This window comes from Canis lupus, chromosome 6 (genome assembly GCF_011100685.1).
Source record: "Canis lupus familiaris isolate Mischka breed German Shepherd chromosome 6, alternate assembly UU_Cfam_GSD_1.0, whole genome shotgun sequence".
In the NCBI taxonomy this organism is placed as follows: Eukaryota; Metazoa; Chordata; class Mammalia; order Carnivora; family Canidae; genus Canis; species Canis lupus.
The window spans coordinates 50,982,177-51,002,181 of record NC_049227.1 but is presented as its reverse complement, the minus strand read 5'-3'; the positions used below and the strand labels follow the sequence as shown (position 1 = coordinate 51,002,181).

General features: G+C 33.7%; 1 long non-coding RNA gene across 2 annotated transcripts; it reads left to right on the top strand.

Annotated features, from left to right (window-relative positions):
* The first annotated feature begins 1,239 nt into the window (after positions 1–1,239).
* LOC102155250 lies at positions 1,240–17,718 on the top strand. 2 transcript variants are annotated; one of them, XR_005360416.1, is made up of 5 exons: positions 1,240–1,276; positions 5,109–5,147; positions 5,248–5,405; positions 7,283–7,334; positions 17,487–17,718. It is a non-coding gene; the product is annotated as an uncharacterized LOC102155250 (long non-coding RNA). The 2 variants fall into 2 exon arrangements; XR_005360415.1 differs by lacking the exon at positions 7,283–7,334.
* The last annotated feature ends 2,287 nt before the right edge of the window (positions 17,719–20,005 follow it).

Here is a 20,005-nt window from a genome sequence, read left to right as displayed (position 1 = left end):
CAAGTGGACAGGGACTGTGTTTTACTCACCATTGTATTTCCAGTGCTTACTACAGTGCCTCAGCATTGAAGAAACTTAAACCCATCTATATGACTTTATTAAATCCTCTAAACTTAATAGCTATTACTGCTTCAATTTGAAAAATGACAGGCAAAAACTCGAAGAAGTTAAAGGACTTTGTCAACCTCACTAACCAGCTCTGGACAGACCTGATCTTAAAATCCAGGGTCCTGGGATTGCAGCTATGTCTGTGATGGTAAGCCAAAAAAAAAAAGGATTTTTCCCCCCTTCTTGGTGAACATCAAAAATGTTCACTCATTCAGCCTGGAGAAGGCATCCAGATTTAGAGGGAGGTGGAAAATTGTATTTAATAATCACCAAAATCCCATCAAGGGAATTTAGTCTGGAAAATTCCTTAACAATAGCAAAAAAATATTGATTTTTTTTTAAGTAGGCTCCCCATCTTGCATGGAGCCCAACATGGGGCTTGAACTCATGACTCTAAGATCAAGACCTGAGCTGAGATCAAGAGTTGTATGCTCAACTAACTGAGCCACTCAGGCACCCTTTGATTTTTTTTTTATAAGACACTTTGGATCAGAAGCCTTGTTGTAATATGAGTTCACCTTATCTTTTAAGATAAAGGTAAATCAAATATTAATTTTGGCTTTTTAAAAATTATCTTTAAATAAACAGTATAGTTTATTAAAAACTTTTAGATATATCTTAAAGAAAAAAAATAAGGGCCTTTTCTAAAATCCAAGACTAGCCAGGTATGATTGCTCTCTCTAAACTGAGCTTTTAACCTATTGTAATGCTTTTGTTAATAAATAGATACTGAGTGTGGGGGAGAAGCCTGCACATTCATATTGTCCCAAAACTAAAAGGTTTCCAGTAAGTAACCATCTACTTTCAGCTCTGTTAACCCTGCTCTACCTCCCACATGCCTTGGAAGACCTTGGAGCATTCATTAAGTTGCCTCATTACAAAGTCAGAAAAATTCTTTCAGTTCCTGTGTTCTAGGTTGTTAGACATATATAAATAGGTGGTATGTGGGTTTGTGTACACAGCCTGTAAAAGCAAACATATACCTGTATGTTACTCAAAACTTCTAAGCAATGACTGTATGAATATTTCATGTTTCCTCCTGGCCATTGTTTCTGTAACTTGTTTTTAAGTGATAAAAAGAGAAAGAGAAGAGTGTAAGAGAGGTCAGTTTCCATAGGAACAAATGTAACAATGGAAAAGTCTGTTAGAGCTAGAGCTTTACCTCCAGGTAAGCTGAATTCACACTACCAGTGTGTTATGAGCAGTACATGGCCTAATTTAATTGCTTTTTCCGAAGTCATCTCTAAAAACTTTCCATAGTAATAAGTATTTACAACTTTTCTTTCATAAGGCATTTTACTTTATTTTCTACAAACTAGTCTTTTGGATGTCTTCAGCCATGGAGTGAAATAGATTCATCAAAGTCTAAATCCTATCCTATGTCTATATCGACAAGTTTTTTAGAGAGTAAACCCAGGAGGTAGCTTTACCAGCAAAACAACCACCAAAAAATACTCCCCCGCATCATAATATGTAACAAATAATTATACATATGCACATTATTAATTTAATATAGAATATGTAAGTTAGGTATTATGAACATGGGCTCTCTAGCTTCTGAAATAAAAATATTTTAAATCAGGGGCACCTGGGTGGCTCAGTCATATAAGTGTTTGTCTTTGGCTTGGATCATGATCCAAGGTCCTGGGATTGAGCCCAGAGTCAAGATCCATGCTCAGTGGGGAGCCTGCTTCTCCCTCTGCCCCTCCCCCTGCTCATGCTCTCTCTCTGTCTCAAATAAATAAATAAAATATTTTAAAAACATGTATTTTTAAATCAGAAAATTGCTATATTTCCTATTTGGATTGGTATTATTTAAATATAAGAGGAAAAAAGCCAGCTAAAGCATAAATATTCTAGGAGAAAATTAAGGCAATACAACATAATTACTTTTTCTTAAATGCTAACTGTAGTACATCTAACGGTCAAAATATGCTAGCTACTTGACAGAGGGCATGAAGATCAAAGAAAATAATAAACTAATAAGTAACTTATAGAACTTTTCTAAATTTACAAGATGAATTAATATAAAATAATTCAACTTAGAAAAAAAATGGTAATTTACAAATAATGTCTTGTTATCAATATAAGAAAGCAAGATTATTTTGCAGTATATTTTAAGGGCCCAGCAGAAATATTCCATTTTAGAAAAATCCATAGTTATCATGTAACTCCAAGACTTCTGTTTTTAGCTTTGGAAAAGGTATTTAAGTATTAATAATAACAACTGATAAATTCTAGAAAGCTCAGGACTATCTTTGAATTCTTATTTCCTTTCTCTCCATCCAATTTGTTATAAAACTCTGTCTGTCACTTCTCATCCTTTACTCAAGACCTCAGTCTATCACCCTTTGGCCCCAGCAGCACTGGATCCCCACCCTGCAAGCTTCCAGGGCTTCCAGTGCAGAATAACACCTCCTTTTTCATATTTACTTTGTCCACATTCCCATTCTTAATGGGCAAGTTTCTCATAGGTTTGCCAGAAACGTCTGATAAAATTATTCTGAAATATAATGTAAATGACTGATGGAAATCTCAGTGTGTTATACATCCCAGGGTGATGTGCATTCAAAGGGGAAATTTATTATCCCCAAGGATTAATTCGTTGATTCAAATCCCTTGGAAGTGAGAAAAAAAAATTTTTAATTTAACAAATGAATACTCAAAGGAAGAATGAATCTATAATGTTAGAATTTCAGCAGTAACACTGCCATAGATCCCAGTAGGCTCTTAATTTGCACAATTTTGCCAGTTAACTCCTTCACATATGACCACCAGCTCTGCCACAAAATGTTAGAAATTTAGAAGCTATCTGATTTGTCTTTACCACTTGTCCCACAATTCTGAATTTGCAGTACCGGTTACCTATAAATGGAGATAAGGATGAGGTTAAAAACAAGAGGCTGTTTGAGTCACAAGAGCCTCCAGATTTTCTTCCTCATTGTCCCTTCTCCAGCTCTGCAGAAAATTGAAGATATGTCCTTGAAATGGTGACACAGAGACTTATTTGTGAGGGTAAGAGATCTGTCCCTTGGAAACATACACCACAGAACAGGGCAGGAATCCATATTAAACCCTCAAATTTCAGTAGAAATCTATCAGTCATGTACTGAATTTTGAAAATGCAATCTTTTTGCCCATTGAGATCTCAGAATTATGACAGGTAGGCTAATAATTTCCAGATCAACTGTAGAAAAATTCATGCCAGGGCAGCCTGGGTGGCTCAGCGGTTTAGCGCCGTCTTCAGCCCGGGGCGTGATCCTGGGCACCCGGGATCGAGTCCCACGTTGGGCTCCCTGCATTGAATGGAGCCTGCTTCTTCCTCTGCCTGTGTCTCTGCCTCTCTCTCTCTCTATGTCTCTCATGAATAAATAAAATCTTAAAAAAAAATAAAGATAATAAAAATAAATAAAAGGACATGAAATCATGTTTCCATACAATAACTGTATTTAACCTAGAAAATCAACAAGATATCTAGAAAATCTCAAAATACCTGGAATTTGATCAACTTATTTCTAAATAACTGATGGAATAAAGAAGAAATCACAAAGGAAATTAGAAAATATTTCTTTTTTTTTTTTTTTTAGAAAATATTTCTTATTAAATGATAATTAAATCACAGCATACCCAAACTAGCAGGATGTAGCTAAAGTAGAGCTGATGCAGTACTTAGAAGGAAATTTATAGTTTTAAATGTTCATATTTTTTAAAAAATGACAAAACCAATGATCCAAAAACAAGGCCCTGGGCTAGACACCAGAAATTCAATGGTAACTAAAACATTGTCCATGTCCTGATGGTAATAGAGCCTACTGCAATGGTTGCCATATATGAGTATGAATAATCATCACCAGGAGTATTTATTAAGATGAGAGTCATTAGAATGTAAACGAAATTACAGTTTTCCCTTATGAAACAATCACTGTTTTAGTGTGCCCTTCACAATGAGGAGTTCCGTGTGCCCAACAAACATAGGAAGAAATCCAATTTCATTACATATTTGAAGAGTGTTCACTGGAAACAATGAGAATCCACTACACACCCAACAGAATCGCTGAATGAAAAGGACAGAAAATGCCAAATGCTGCCGATGCTGCAAGGATGCGGCACAACCAGAATTCTCACATACAGTTAGAATTTAAATTGGTAAAACTACTTTGGAGAACCATTTGGCAGTAATGATTCAAGATGAATGTGTACAAACTCCATGACTCATCAATTTCCTTCCTTGGTATACAGCCTACAAAAATCCTTACATGTGTTGAGCAAGAACCATGTACAATCACATTCAGAGCAGCACTAAAATCTCGTTTAGCTGTGAGAGAGTGGGGAGTGACTGGTAAGGGACATGAAGCTAGCTTGTGGGATGCTGGCAATGTTCTGTTCTTGAATTGTGTGTGCTATTGATATTAGAAGGTTCACACAAAGTAAAAATTCACTGGACTGTTCATTTGTTCACACAAAATATCTATTTCGTTTCAATTAAAAGCTCAAATAAAAACAGAATAAATACTTCCCTTTGTTTTTAATTTGATGCATAAAAGTCACCACCAAGGTATCGTCGTTATCAGGATTTTATATTCTTGCAATTGTCAACCACAGTTCCTTTTCTCCTTAAATTTAGTTAAAAGGGCTTGGAATAGTCCATTTGTTCTCACACTTACTGTGTACTCTGGGTATTCAAATGAATGAGAGACCTTTGAATGTTTTCAAAGTCAAATAATAAGTTTAATATTTCATCAGAATTATTTTTAAGGTTAATAATTGACAATGTAATCCCCATGTTGCCCTGTGTAATCCTTTCTGAATCAGGGTAGTGAGGTTTACAGCTCCCTGAGAGTGGTACTTGAGCTATGTCCCTTTGGGAATGAAAATGTATTGCTTTCTGAAGCCGAACAAATCTATATTGAATCATAATCCTCCTACTCTGGACCACTGGAGATATCTGGTATAATTTAATATCTACTCCTTGCACTCTAATCATTTTCTTTTTTCTTTAGTGGACATATGGGAAAACAATCACACAGTCCCTGGTTTTTGTAAGTAAACTTTTGAGAAGCCTTTAATTAAGCGAATATTCATAGAAATATGAATTATCTCGTGTTCCTTAGTAAGTGATAAATGCTTTTTGTTGTTTAGGAAAATATCCATTTCCTCACAATGGTTTATAAGAAGCTAAAAATTACAAGTTGCCTTGAAATTTAGGGAATAACTGATATGGATTAAATGATTAAAGGATCTTAACTTTCTGACATCCCTTTTATACACCTTCATTTTAAAGCACTGGATACCCACAGGTGAGAAAAGTCCATTCGTTAAAATCTTTATGAATGGAGTGTTTTTTCTTTTGTTTTACCTTTTATAAATTAAAATATATTTTTAAAAAGATAAAAAGAGAACTGAATTCATTCCCACCAGAATTAGCTGTAATTCTTACTGTAATCTTACAGCAGCCACAATCATGAGTTCAGGAATGCATTAGTGCACTAAATGTGCCAGCTGAAAATAACTAGGCAATTAATTATCAAAGGGCTTTCCCACTTTGATGGTTATATAATATGATTCCTGGCCTCTTTGGCAGTGTCACCTGGCAGTATGCAAAGTGTGTGCAGTGGTAGTTGTAGAAGATGTGGGTCTGGGTCAAGATATCTACCTGCCAATTCAAAATGACTTGGACATTGCATTGGAAGAAGGTTTAATATTGGTAAGTTAGAGAATACTAGGTGTTTGCCTTAAGATATAGGCTTCTCAAAATACACGAGTTTTATATTTATCCAATTTTCTTAAAATAACTTCTTGACAGCATCTTAAAATGGGAGCATGCCCAGCTTCATTACAGTTGCGAAAATTTATGCTGGTGGATAAAACATAATTGTAAATTGTTTTTCCTTCTGTTACCATCTTTTGAAACATATCCTACTTTGCATTTTTTCCTAATAATTACAAAAGATTTCGTGTTTTATTGCTTTCTATTCATAATACTCACATCTTTACTTACACTTTCATGGTTTCAGAATTGATTGCTGTTTCAGTTTCTATGGTAACTCTGCCAGTTGCCTACCTATAAATAGATATTTTATAATAGCAGGCTTATGAAAGTTCAATTTTTGAATACCTTTCTGCAATAAGGAGAATCGCTAGGATAATAACATATAAATCAAGATTTAGGAAAACAGATATACTTGTCAAGGTGTAAAAATAGATGACTAAAATTGAAATTTTAGTTAGATGGATGTTGGCAAGCACATGGCGAGAGATAGAATACTCAAATATTTAAAAAGAAAAATGTACAGTTGGGATGTAGTTTTCTTTTTAGCCCCCATTGAAAAATTCATGATATCTTTTAAATAACATTTATTAACCACAAACAAACTCTCCAGATTGCATTCCCTTCATTAGAATCTTATACACTCTTCGACATAATTTTGTAGAAATTCTTACCTATGAATATTACCCTTGGTTTTATATATATATGTAAATATAGTAATATTTTTATATATGTATACAAATATGATAATATACTAATGACATGTATAATCTTCCAATCTATGTTTTTATCTTTTAATGTTCTTTGTATTATGGTTTCATTTGCCATACAGGCATTTTAATTTATGTAGTCCAATATGTTAGTTTTCAAAAAAAAAATTAAATATGTCAGTTTTCTTCTGTGGAGTCTGAATCTCTGCCTCACTCAGGAAGCCTTTCCTACTGCAAGATTATAAAAACATTCCCCTGTATTTCTTTTTTTTCTTAGTCTTAAAAATATATTGTTATTAATTAATCTGGAATTTACTTTCCGTTTATTGGGAGGTAAGATTTTATTTTTTATAAAATGTCAATTGGATTATCAGTAGTTTTCATTTCCCTGATAGTTATAAGTGCCCTATTTATCATATATTAAATTTCAAATATACAAGGATATATTTTATACACGGACCTTGTATTATGGTCCCTTCGTTTATTTTTTATTCCCACACTTATATCTGCTAACTAGCATGTTTTAATATGCAGTAGTCTATTTCAAACGTGTGTTAGTATTCTGTTTATTTGCTTCTCTGTATGAACTTTAGAATCTGCTCGAGGTTCCGTAAAATTCCCATTACTGTTTCCATTTAGTTTATTATTTAATTCAGGAACAATGTACATCTATATAACATTTAGTCTTCCTGTGTAGGAACACGTGAACTAGTTGTCTACATTTGCTCTGCTCAGTTTTATGTTCAACAGTAAGTTCACATCTTATTCCCTACTCAAAAAAATTCTAGAATTTTGTGCTATTTGTATGTGGAATATTTTCAGTTAGTCTTCTATTTGCATATTGTTATTAATTCTACCATAGCTAGCATATTTATCTAGCATTTCACCCCCTTACTGCACTATCATATAAGCTCCATTGGCTTTTCAGTTCTTTTATATATATTTATTCATTATTTTATTTAGTTTTAATTCAATTTGCCAACATATACTACATCATTAGTTTCAGATGTAGTTTTCAATAATTTATGTTGCATGTAACACCCAGTGCTCAGCACATCACATGCCCTCCTTAATGCCTATCACTCCAATACCCCATTCCCCACCCACCTCCCCTTCAGCAGCCCTCAGTTTGTTTCCCAGAGTTAAGAGTCTCTCATGGGTTGTCAGTTCATTTATATGTATATTTAAAGGCATGTTAATATATGCTTTCACTTTCTACCTATGTATCTTATAAATCTAGCTTTGTATACTTTAGGAAATTATCTAAATATATACTGAATCTTTGGGAAATACAATAAATGTATATGAATCTGCTCATATATGCCTCAGTTAATACATTAATATCTAGAGACAAAGTTGGGACTGTAAGTCTACAAAATGAGTAACACACTTTTTATTTTCTTATTTATTTTTTGTATATTTTTTATTGGAGTTCGATTTGCCAACATATAGCATAACACCCAGTGTTCATCCTGTCAAGTGCCCCCCTCAGTGCCCATCACCCAGTCACCCCATCCCCACGCCCACCTTCCCCTCCACCACCCCTAGTTTGTTTCCCGGAGTTAGGAGTCTCTCATGTTCCGTCACCCTCTCTGATATTTCCCACTCATTTTTCTCTCCTTTCCCCTTTAATTCCTTTTACTATTTTTTATATTCCCCATATGACTGGAACCATATAATGATTGTTCTTCTCCAATTGACTTACTTCACTCAGCATAATACCCTCCAGTTCCATCCACATTGAAGCAAATGGTGGGTATTCGTCTCTTCTGATGGATGAGTAATATTCCATTGTATACATAGACCACATCTTCTTATCCATTCATCTGTCGATGGACACTGAGGCTCCTTCCACAGTCTGGCTACTGTGGACATTGCTGCTATAAACATTGGGGTGCAGGTGTCTCAGTCTTTCACTGCATCTGTATCTTTGGGGTAAATCCCCAGCAGTGAAATTGCTGGGTAGTAGGGCAGATTTATTTTTAACTCTTTGAGGAACCTCCTCACAGTTTTCCAGAGTGGCTGCACCAGTTCACATTCCCACCAACAGTGCAAGAGGGTTCCCCTTTCTCCACATCCTCTCCAACATTTGTTGTTTCCTGTCTTGTTAATTTTCACCATTCTCACTGATGTGAGGTGGTATCTCATTGTGGTTTTGACTTCTATTTCCTTGATGGCAAAAGTAACACACTTTAAATAAAAATTATTAATTTTGACTTTTTCCTAAACTTAGGATGTATTATAAATTTTCACATGATATAATCTCCATTGAACTATGAGCTCCTTAAATTCTGTGGATCCACCTTATTCATCTCTGGGTCACCAGACCCACCCAGTAAATTCAGTGTTGTCGGATCAATCAATCAATCAATCAATCCTTACCACCCTAGTTACTTTTGGTCAGCAAAGAAAGCCTGCAGTTGATTGAGACCTATGAAGTTTTACTCTGCTTTGAAAATATTAGAATCTTATACACCACATTTGGTCTCATTCCTAAATGCTTTTTACATATAAGATAATTGTGCATTCAACAGAGGAAGGGATCTTTTTCATTTTAATCAGAATCAGGCCACCTGTAGGTCTCACATGTAAAGGCACAGAAAGATAAAAAATGATTATATTCAAAAATGTCTTTTCCCAGAAAAGAATATTTGAAATGAAATACTAATATCATCTGAATACTTGTCAAGTTTTCCTTTTCTTCTGGAATTTGATTGTTAACGATCATTAGCATTATACTTTCTGGGTAGTTTCATGATACAGATCAATAAGTTGTATTGCCTGCTCCCTTTTAATATAGCAAATGTTAAGTTATGTATTCCTGACAGTGTGTTAGCATAGACAAATATAAATTACTCCTAACAGTTCAGATTCACATGAATCACTTCTTTTGAGGTTTCTTCAGAGAATGATTGTAATCACATAAAGAAAATGCAAGAAAGTAACTCCATTTTATTGCAGACAGTGCAATGTTCCATTGATGGATGAATTTTGCATTCATTGCAGGGGAGATTGTGTAATGAAATACATGTCAGACATTTAATGGCTGTTAGACATTTCATCTCCTTTGTATTTAAAAGCATAAGTTGACCTTATCAGATGCCTAATAAGTGAAGTAATTGTACCTTATACTAATTAAAATATGTTCCATTATAACAAAAATGAGATTCGGTTACATGAATAAGATATTATTTCTGATGTTCAGTAGTTTATGCTTAAATATATATTTCTGGTGCCAAAGAAACCCTTCCATTTCTTCAAACAATACTACTTGGGATGCCGACAACAAACAAGGCTTTTAAAATATGTAGTTGTTATAAGTATGGGAAAGAAAGCATAGTAGCAAGAATCAAACATTAGTAATGCTATTCATTTCTTGATCTGTTCAGACAGGTGGTAGATCACTGCAGCAGAACTTATTCTATTTATTTCCACACAAATGGTATTTCATTTGAATAAAGGATCAGAAAAACAATGACTGAAAGGATAAGCTATGGTTGATGCTAAAAAGCAGACCTTAATATCCATGAGGAAATGAGTAGTTCTAGAAACTAGAAATTGTAAGACATGTCACTACTGTAAATTAGATTATTTCCCTAGTGCTCTAGTTACGTAAAGTTTATCTCTGATGCCATACTTGCATTGTTGTTGACTTCTAGGTAAATCAAAAGGCTTCCATTTGCTTTCTGTCCAATTCACTTTTTGGCTGGCTCTGCCTTGTGCCTTGGTCGGTACGTGTACCAGTAAGAAGGGCCTTTCTGTAACTGTGAATTGCTAGTCCTTCTTTGACAGGCAGATGTACTCTTCTCTGTACATAGTCCTACCATCTATCTCTGAGTGTTTCAGGGTATGGAAATATTACATTCTCAATGGAAACAACAGTATTCTCACTGGTCCAAAAGTATATGATTTACTATGGGAATTCTCTTTAAAAACATATGTCCTGTGAGGTTTTATCTAATGTTAAGCTATTTGCCTCCAATAAGGCTGAGAAGTCTTGGAAAGTTTGGGATTTCTTTCTTGAATAGCCTTTATACGCCTTATCCTATTTGTATCCGTCCTCTGTCCAAATTTTGGTTCCATAATTTGTATTCCAATCATAGTCTTAGTTCTCTCTGCCTTCCTCTGGTAGTGGTCCCCTCAGAACAGCTTTCCTACCTTAACCACCAGAATCCATCTTACAATTCATATGCCTTTGACCTTTTAGATGTCCAAGTAGTAAATACAGAAGAGAGGCTACATCATCAGTCTCCACCCTTCACTCTGACACATACAACTGGCCATCATGTTTCTTTCTGCTCTAAATTATTTATTTCTAATACAATACCACCTTCTCAATTACCCACTGTCTTTGTAGGTAGGGCCCGAGACCACTCCTTTTCCTCAAGATGTTCCCAGCCTTCTCTAAAAGAGAGGTCTTCTGGCTCTGCTTGGGAACCTTGGATTCTGCTTTTGTCAACATGTGGACCCAACCAGCTTTTCTGAGCATATATTTCAGATCCCAATTTCCTATGGAATACAACATTGATTAAATAATCTGAACTCTGACTTATTCTAAATTCTATTTTGAACCTCTTCACGTGACTCATACCTCTCTGCTTTTTAATATTTACTTTCAGACCTGTATATTAGTTTTATCTTTGGTATGCCCTCTCGCCCCCAATTGCAAAAGTATTTTCCCATTTTTTGTAATTTACTTAAAATCATCAAGAATTTACTGAGCAGCTGCTATGTATTAAGCATACATTTAATACAAAGACATGAGCCCTGGCCCAAGAAGCTGACTTTTCAAAACTCGCATTTCCTTCAAAGCATTCTGAAGTCCAATATACACAGGTTTGAAGGATCAGAATAACAGAGAAGGGAGTGGAGAGATGTGAACCAATAATTTTCATTGTTTTTTAAGTATGACTATCACATACTTGAGATTAGTAAACATTCATGTTCTAGAAGAGCTTTTGAATAAACTATTCTTAGAATGTATGAAAGAAGCAGAACTTAAATGCAAACTCTAAAATTGTATCTGATTTTACTTAATTTTGAGCTACTGCTTAATCTGAGTCTGCATATTGTGTAAGCCTCTGAGAGCACTGAGATAAATTATATATAAGGAAAAGTTAGAAACTGCTTGCATCAGAATGTTCCAGTAATAACAATAATGTGTGAAAACCACAGGAGAATCTAAAATAGTACAAATTACAATCCAAAGAAAATATGAAAATCCTACCAGGTAAGAGGTTCACAAACAAACAAAATAAAGTGAATCTGTTTCCAACCCTCCTCAGGTTGGAGAGTTGAGACAATCTTAAATTACTGTGCACTTATTAAATATAGCTGCTTGAGAAATTCTCATCTGCACAAACGAGGGAATTTAAAGGATAATCATCTATCTTTCCATATCCTAAGCACTTTTAAAAAGAGCTTCACATTTCTCAAGACATTCTTATAAGAATTTTAACAGAAAATCCTCTGTCCTGAGTTCTATGTTCATCTTATAGGATCTTAAATGGAAAAATTACCTGGCAAAGAGCTTGAGAGGGAATGGAGACAAACTTCTCTGACCCTGTAATGGTAACCAGGTGTTGCCAAGTTATAAAAAAATTACAGAGAAGCCTTTGGTAGGAGTCTATTAAGAAGCAAGCAAAATGCTAGTATATAGATCAGAGGATGCTTTGAACTAAGGGAACTTCTGCATGGACTTTATAAATACTTAAACATAATGAATGCCTAATATTTGCTTAATTAGTTTAATTACACTTCCTAGTTTACAGTGTGTTTTTATGCACAGATGTATTTCATTCACCACTTTTGTCCATCAAATTTTTCCCTTTTTTAAATTCCTGTATAATTAACATACAGTGTTACATTATTTTCAGGTGTATAATATAGTGATTCAAGATTTCTATACATTACTCAGTACTCATCATGATAAGTGCATTCTTAATCCCCTTCACCTATTTTACCCACCTTCCCATCCATCTCTCCTCTGGTAACCAGCAATTTGTTCTCAATAAAAATCTGGTTTTCTGTTTGTCTCTTTTTTTCTTTGTTGTGTTTCTTAAATTCCACATATAAGTAAAATCATACGGTATTTGTCTTTATCTGACTGATTCATTTAATTTAGCATTATACCCTCTAGATCCTCCTAGTCATTGTAAGTGGCAAGATTTCACTCTTTTTAAGGCCGAGTAGTATTTCATGTATATATATATATACCACATGTCCTTTATCCACTCATCTGTCAAAGGTCACTTGGGCTGCTTCCATTGTTTGGCTATTGTAAATAATGCTGTAATAAATACAGGGGTTCATACATCTTATTGAATTCGTATTTTCATATTCTCTGGATAAATATCCAGTAGTAGAATTACTGGATTATACAGTATTTTATTTTTAATTTTTTGAGGAACCTCCATACTATCTTCCACAGTGGCTGCACCACTTTGCATTCCCACCAACAGTGCATGAAGGTTGCTTTTTCTCCATATTTTTTCCAACCTTTATTATTTCTAGTGTTTTTGATTTTAGACATCCTGACAGGTGTGCGGTGATATCTCATTGTGGTTTTGATTTGCATTTCCCTGAAGATTAGTGATATTGAGCATCTTTTCATGTGTCTGTTGGCCATCTGTGTATCTTTTTTGGAGAAATGTCTGTTCATGTCTTCTGCTCATTTCTTAATTGAATTATTTGGCTTTTTTGTGTTGAGTTGTATAAACTCTTTATATATTTTGGATACTAACCCCTTATCAGATATATCATTTGCAAATATCTTCTCCCAATCGTTAGGTTGTCTTCTTGTTTTGTTGATTATTTCCTTCACTGTGCAGCACCTTTTTATTTTGAGGTAGTCCCAATAGTTTATTTTTTTTTTTGTTTCCCTTGCTCAGGAGACATCTTTAGAAAAATATTGCTACAGCTAATGTCAGAGAAATTACTGCCTATGTTCTCTTCTGGGGTTTTTATGGTTTCAGGTCTCACATATTCCATTTTGAGTTTATTTTTGTGTATGGTGTAAGAAAGTAGTACAGTTTCATCCTTTTGCATGTAGTTGTCCAGTTTTCCCAACACCATTTGTTGAAGAGATTGTCTTTTTCCCACTGGATGCTCTTTCCTGCTTTGTCATAAATTAATTGACCAAATAATTATGGCTTTATTTCTGGAGTCTTTATTCTGTTCTATTGATCTATGTGTCTATTTTGTATCAGTACTATACTGTTTTGATTACTACAGCTGTGTAGTATATCTTGAAATCCGGAATTATGATACCTCCAGTTTTGTTCTTTTTCAAGATGGCTTTGGCTATACTTATAATCCTTTGTATTCTGCAGTGTCAGTTGTTATTACTCCTCTTTCATTTATGATTTTTAATGCATTGTGGATTTGTCTTGCTAATATTTTGTTGAGAATTTTTGTAACTATGTTCATCAGAGATACTGTGTTGTAGTTCTCTTTTTACGTCATATTTTTATCTGGTTTTGGTATCAGAGTAATGCTGGCCCCATAGAATTAATTTGGAAGCTTTCCTTTGTCTTCTATTTTTGGGGGGGGATAGTTTGAGATGAATAGGTGGTAACTCTCTTTAAATATTTGGTGGAATTCTACACATCAAGCCATCCGATCCTGGACTTTATTTGTTGGAGTTTTTTTATTACAAATTCAGTTTCATTGCTGATAATTGGCCTGTTCAAATTTTCTATTTGTTCCTGCTTCAGTTTTGGGAAGTTATATGTTTCTAGGAATTTACCCATTTCTTCTAAGTTTTCCAACTTGTTGGCTACAGTTTTTCATAATATTCTTTATAATCCTTTGTATTTCTGTAATGTCAGTTGTTATTTCTCCTCTTTCATTTATGATTTTGAGTTCTCCCTCTTTTTTTTAATAAGTCTGGTTAAATATTTGTCAATTTTGTTGATTCTTTCAAAGAACCAGCTCCTAGTTTCATTGATCTGTTATTGTATTGCTTTTTAAAAGTATTTCTATGTCATTTATTTCTGCTCTAATCTTTATTACTTCCTTCCTTCCACTGGTTTTAAGTTATTCTTTTTCTGGCTCCTTAAGGTTACTTGAGATCTTTTTGCTTCTTGAGGTAGACTTGTATTACTTCCTATAAAATTCCCTCTTAGAATAGCTTTTGCTGCATCCCAAAGGTTTTTGGACTATTTTGTTTTCATTGGCATTCATCTCCATGTATTTTTTTGTTTACTCTGATTTCTTGGTTGACTCATTCATTGTTTAATAGCATATTATTTAACCTCCATGTATTTGGTGTTCTTTCCAGATTTTTTCTTCTGGTTGATTTCTATACTTTTAGTGTTGTAGTCAGAAAAGATACATAGTATGACTTGTCTTTTTGGTTTGTTGAGATTTGTTTTGTGGCCTAATGTAGTCTAATCTGGAAAATGTTCCATGTGCACTTGAAAAAGATATGTATTCTATTGTTTTAGGATGGAATGTTCTGAATGTATCTGTTAGATCCATCTGGTACAATGTGGCCTTCGAAGCCACTATTTCCTTGTTGATTTTCTGTTTGGATGATCTATTTATTGATACAAGTGGAGTATTAAAATTTCCTACTTTTGCATTAATTTGGTTACTTCCTTTATGTTTGTTATTAGCTGCTTTATGTATTTGGATGAATTCAAGTTGGCTGCATAAATATTTACATGTTGAATTGTCCCCTTCATGATTATTTAGTATCCTTCTTCATCTCTTGTTTTAAAGTATATTTTCTCTAATACAAGTATTGCTGCCCCAGCTTTCTTTTCACTTCCATTTGCATTATAAATGCTTTTCCATTCTTTCATTTTCAATCTGCATGTGTCTTTAGGTCTGAATTTGGTCTCTTGAGGGCAGCATATAGATGAATCCTGCTTTTCCATTCCATTGCCCTATGTCTTTTGATTGGAGCATCTGGTTCATTTACATTCAAAGTCATTATTGATAGGTATGTACTTATTGCCATTTTGTTATTTATTTTGTAGTTGTTTTTGTAGTTCTTCCCTATTCCTTTTTCTCATGATTTGCAAGCTTTCTTTAGTGATATACTTGGATTCCTTTCTCTTTATTTTTTGCATCTCTATTACTGGGTTTTGATTTGTGGTTACCATTAGGTTTATATATAACATCTTATGCATATGGCAATCTATATTAGGTTGATGGTTGCTTAGGTTTGAATCCACTCTAAAAGTACTAAATCTCCCCAGAAGTAAATATTTGCCACTTTTTAAAGGAGAAAGAACAGAAGCTCAGACAGGTTGGTTGTCTTAGCCAAAGTCACTCTGGTATTAAGCACAGATAGAAGCAGATAAATATAGGGACCTGAGCTTCAAAGTCATGCTTTTTGCTATTTTGGCAGGGACTGGAAGGAAAACACAGAGGAAATTGTGTTAGTTTTATAGCCTTGTGGACACATGATTTATGGCATTGTTTCTTAAGTCAAATAATCATAGAATAATTTTCTTAATGTCACAATAACTGAATTAGTTGAGTTTATATTTTGAGCCCTCCTTTTCTTATGACTAAATTGTTATTTTGTTATTTAAGCCACAATGACCCTCATTTCTCCTTACCAGAACTACTCAGCAGTCAATGGAAACCCCACTGTGGTTCTTTTATCATCTTCCTCTTTTCCTTGACAGCTAGTGAGAAAAACCTGAGCTTTAAGTCTCAGCTGTACTATTAACTAATTGCATTCATCTTCGGATTATTGAAATGAGGGAACAAAACTAAAGGATTTTCAAGGACTTTTACATTTTATTATTTCACAATATTATCACGCATAAGTTCCATAAACACAAAGACTTTGTTGATTTTGTTCATTACTGTATCCTCCACGGTTAGAACAGCCTTTGCTAAAAGATGCTCAACAGATGAGTAAATAAATAGTATCTCACTTCAGGTTTAGAGAGGATGCATTCAGTTAACAGATGGTTTACCACTCAGGGAAGTCCTCACCACAGAGCAGCACAGTCCAGGAAAGAGACTGCCACTTTGAAAGCTCAGAAACTTGACTGAATCAGCTCATTTAAAGGTGACCAGGATTCACAGAATTGATGCAAAGCAAATTTCACAAGTGACTGATGGTAAACTACAATTATAAACCCATAACTTACCCTGTAAGGATGTCTACTTGATGTGCACTGTGATTTGTGTTCTTTCTGATGAATGGGTTCTACGAATAAGTCTAATACAACTCAATTACCTTAAGAGTATAGTGGCCAGCCTGCTTAGCTCATATCTAGAGTTGTGTATTTATGGACGACTTTCCAAAGTCATTTTTTTGTATTTAAGAATCTACCCTCAGGGCTATTCATTCAATTATCCAGTTGGTGCATAATCAGCCAGCCAAAGTTTGTTACTGAAGTCAAAACATTTTATCCTATACTCTGAAATGCCCATAGAGAAGTATTTCTTTTCTTTGAAAATGTGGATTTCTCCAGTGGGTAAGTGAATACCAAAAATACTTGAACTCAAATACTGAAGTGAATGTGTTCATGTAGGACAGTCTTTACACTATACTTTGAATTTATTCCTCCAGATACTTAGACTAATTTATAAACAACTACATTTCAAAATCATTTGTTCATTTGAAATGAGGGAATGTGGTTACATTAAGCACAATCAACAAATATGAACTATCTCCAAATGAACCATATATAAAGTGGTTAAAGGCATCATGTATAGGGATGGTAATATTTCTAATAAATTGGTCACTGGGGTAGGAATTCCCAATAGCAAATGTACAGGCTTATAAGATATAAAGTGGTTAAAGGCATCATGTATAGTGATGGTAATATTTCTAATAAATTGGTCCCTGGGGTAGGAATTCCCAATAGCAAATGTACAGGCTTATAAGTATAAAAAGTATTTATACTATTTTTTTACACATCTCTTTACAGAAATGTTGTTACTTCGACTATAACTGAAGTTTTAATATGAGCCTGAGATACCAGATAAAGAAGATCAAGAGATTTCTCAGGCCAATAATTAGCTAGAAGATGAAAGAGATTATTCACTATTCCCTCCTGTACTGGACTTTAATTCCAATTATTGGATAATATGCTTGATTTCTTAATAAGTTTAATGTGACAAGTCGAAAAATATTTTCCCAGTGTAAATTTTTAGAAATGCTTTGATGAGTCATTAATTTTATCAAATCTATATAAAAACTCAGATAAGAAAAGATATTTGTAACTAAAACTAAGAAGGCATATCCTTCTCATTTTCTACCTTTAATCAATATTTGAAGTAAAATCTGTTGATGAATTTTTAAAAATTTCAATAATATCTAATAGCAATGCTAAGAACTATGGGATTAAAATGATTTAAATGGTAGTAACATAACCCCAACGTTTTTTGCAGCATTATCTACAATAGCCAAATTATGCAAAAAGCCCAATTTTCCACCAACTGATGGTATATATATTTTTTTCTTAGTGTGTGTGTGTGTATATATATGTATATATATATATTGGAATATATATATATGTTGAATATATATATTGGAATATTACTCGGCTATAAAAAAATTTTGCCGTTTGTGATGACATGGATGGAGCTGGAGTATATTATGCTAAACAAAATCATTCAGTCAAACAAAGACAAATACCATATGATTTCATTCATATGTGGAATTTAAGAAACAAAATGATCATGGGGGAAAAAGAGAGGAAAATAGATTCTTAACTAAAGACAACAAACTGATGGTTATCAGAGAGGAGGTGAGTGAGGGAGCTGGGTTAATTAATTGAGGAAAATGTATTCTACTTGTGATAAGCACTGGGTGTTGTATGTAAGGTATTGGATCACCTAAATTGTATAGCTGAAGCTAATATTACACTGTATGTTAACTAACAGGAATTTAAATAAAAACTTAAAATAAGTGGCAGTAGCATACATCAACATATGCAAATAAAATAAATTTTCACTCTACTCCTAAACACTAAATAGGATCAATTGAAAGTATGAACATATTCTGAAACAACTTGATTATCAAAAAGTAATTTTTATTACTAAGAAATAAATTCCAATGAAAAATCTTCCCATTAAAAAAAAAAAAAGAGCTAGAAGACATCTTACAGAATATGAGTGAGTGAGACTAAGCAGACTAAGAATGCCATACATATTCACATTTGGATTTCCAAGTGCTTACAACGTGTTCCTTCTAGTTAGATCTAGAACATAATTAAGAATCAATAACGAAGACTTCAGCAAAAGACTTTAGTAGCAGAAAGAATAAGACCTGCTTTTCTTTTCCCCAAGTCTCAGCCCACAGGGACCCTGATCTTTCTCAACTTATAATGTAACTCCTACTGTCTACAATGCCTGATGAATTACAATGACCAATGATGTATTTACTCGTTGCCATGGTTTCTCAGGGTAACAATATTACACATACCAAATTTATCTCTTTATTACAATCATTCAGAAAGGATATGGAACGCAAAGACAAAACAGTTCTATGATGACTAATAAGCGGAAAAGTTTATAAGAAAGAATGCAAGAGGGGAAATATTATGCATTAATTAGTTCACTTAAGCAGTAAGTTACTCTAATGTGCTTTTTAGCAACTCTTAAAAGTATATTGCTCTTCATCCTGACCTAAATCCAAATAGCTTTGTAGAGAGATTACAGTTAATAAAAAATAAAAATAAAATTGTTTCTTTCCCAAAAATGAGAAATGACTTAATTGCCTAACAGGGTAGCAGTCTCTAGGGTTATTTTGATTCAGCCCCTATTTCTCCATAGGTTTATTTTCTTTTCTACCACATTCAGGACATATTTTCATCTTTTCATTCAGGACATTATATTATTAATATAATCAGTCTTTTTAGTAAAAGTAAAAACTTAAAGCTATTTTAATTTCGATTACTTCATGCTATGTATTCTGCTGTTTCATTGATATTTACTTAAATTTTTTAAATAATCAATAAAACATTTGAAAGCAATGCTTGTGGAACACATTTTTCTCAGTTACTGAACATGTCTAAATCATGTTTTGTTTAGAAGTATGTGACAACAATCAAAAGGAAGAACTGGAGTTTCTTTAAACCCTTAACCAAAAGGGCTATTGGAGGTTCCAGACCACTATACCCTTCTGCAAACACATTTATAAATGCAGAAGTCATGACCTGCTAGCATCTACCCTTGGAGAATCATAAAATAGGTTTACTTTAATCCAAAGTTTTTAAGATGGGATTCAGGAAACGAGAATAAAGAAGCCAATTTCTCTTATCATCAAATACATTTTTTTTTAGTCTGCCAAAAGCAACTTAGAATTTAAAGAAAAAAATTCAATAAATGTCAATTTAACTCCTACTCTATGCCAGGATCCTTTCTGGGAAACATGGCATTTAGTTTGCTAATATTAACATGCAAGTGGCAGGCACTGTAAAATCAAAAGGAAATAGAAATTAAA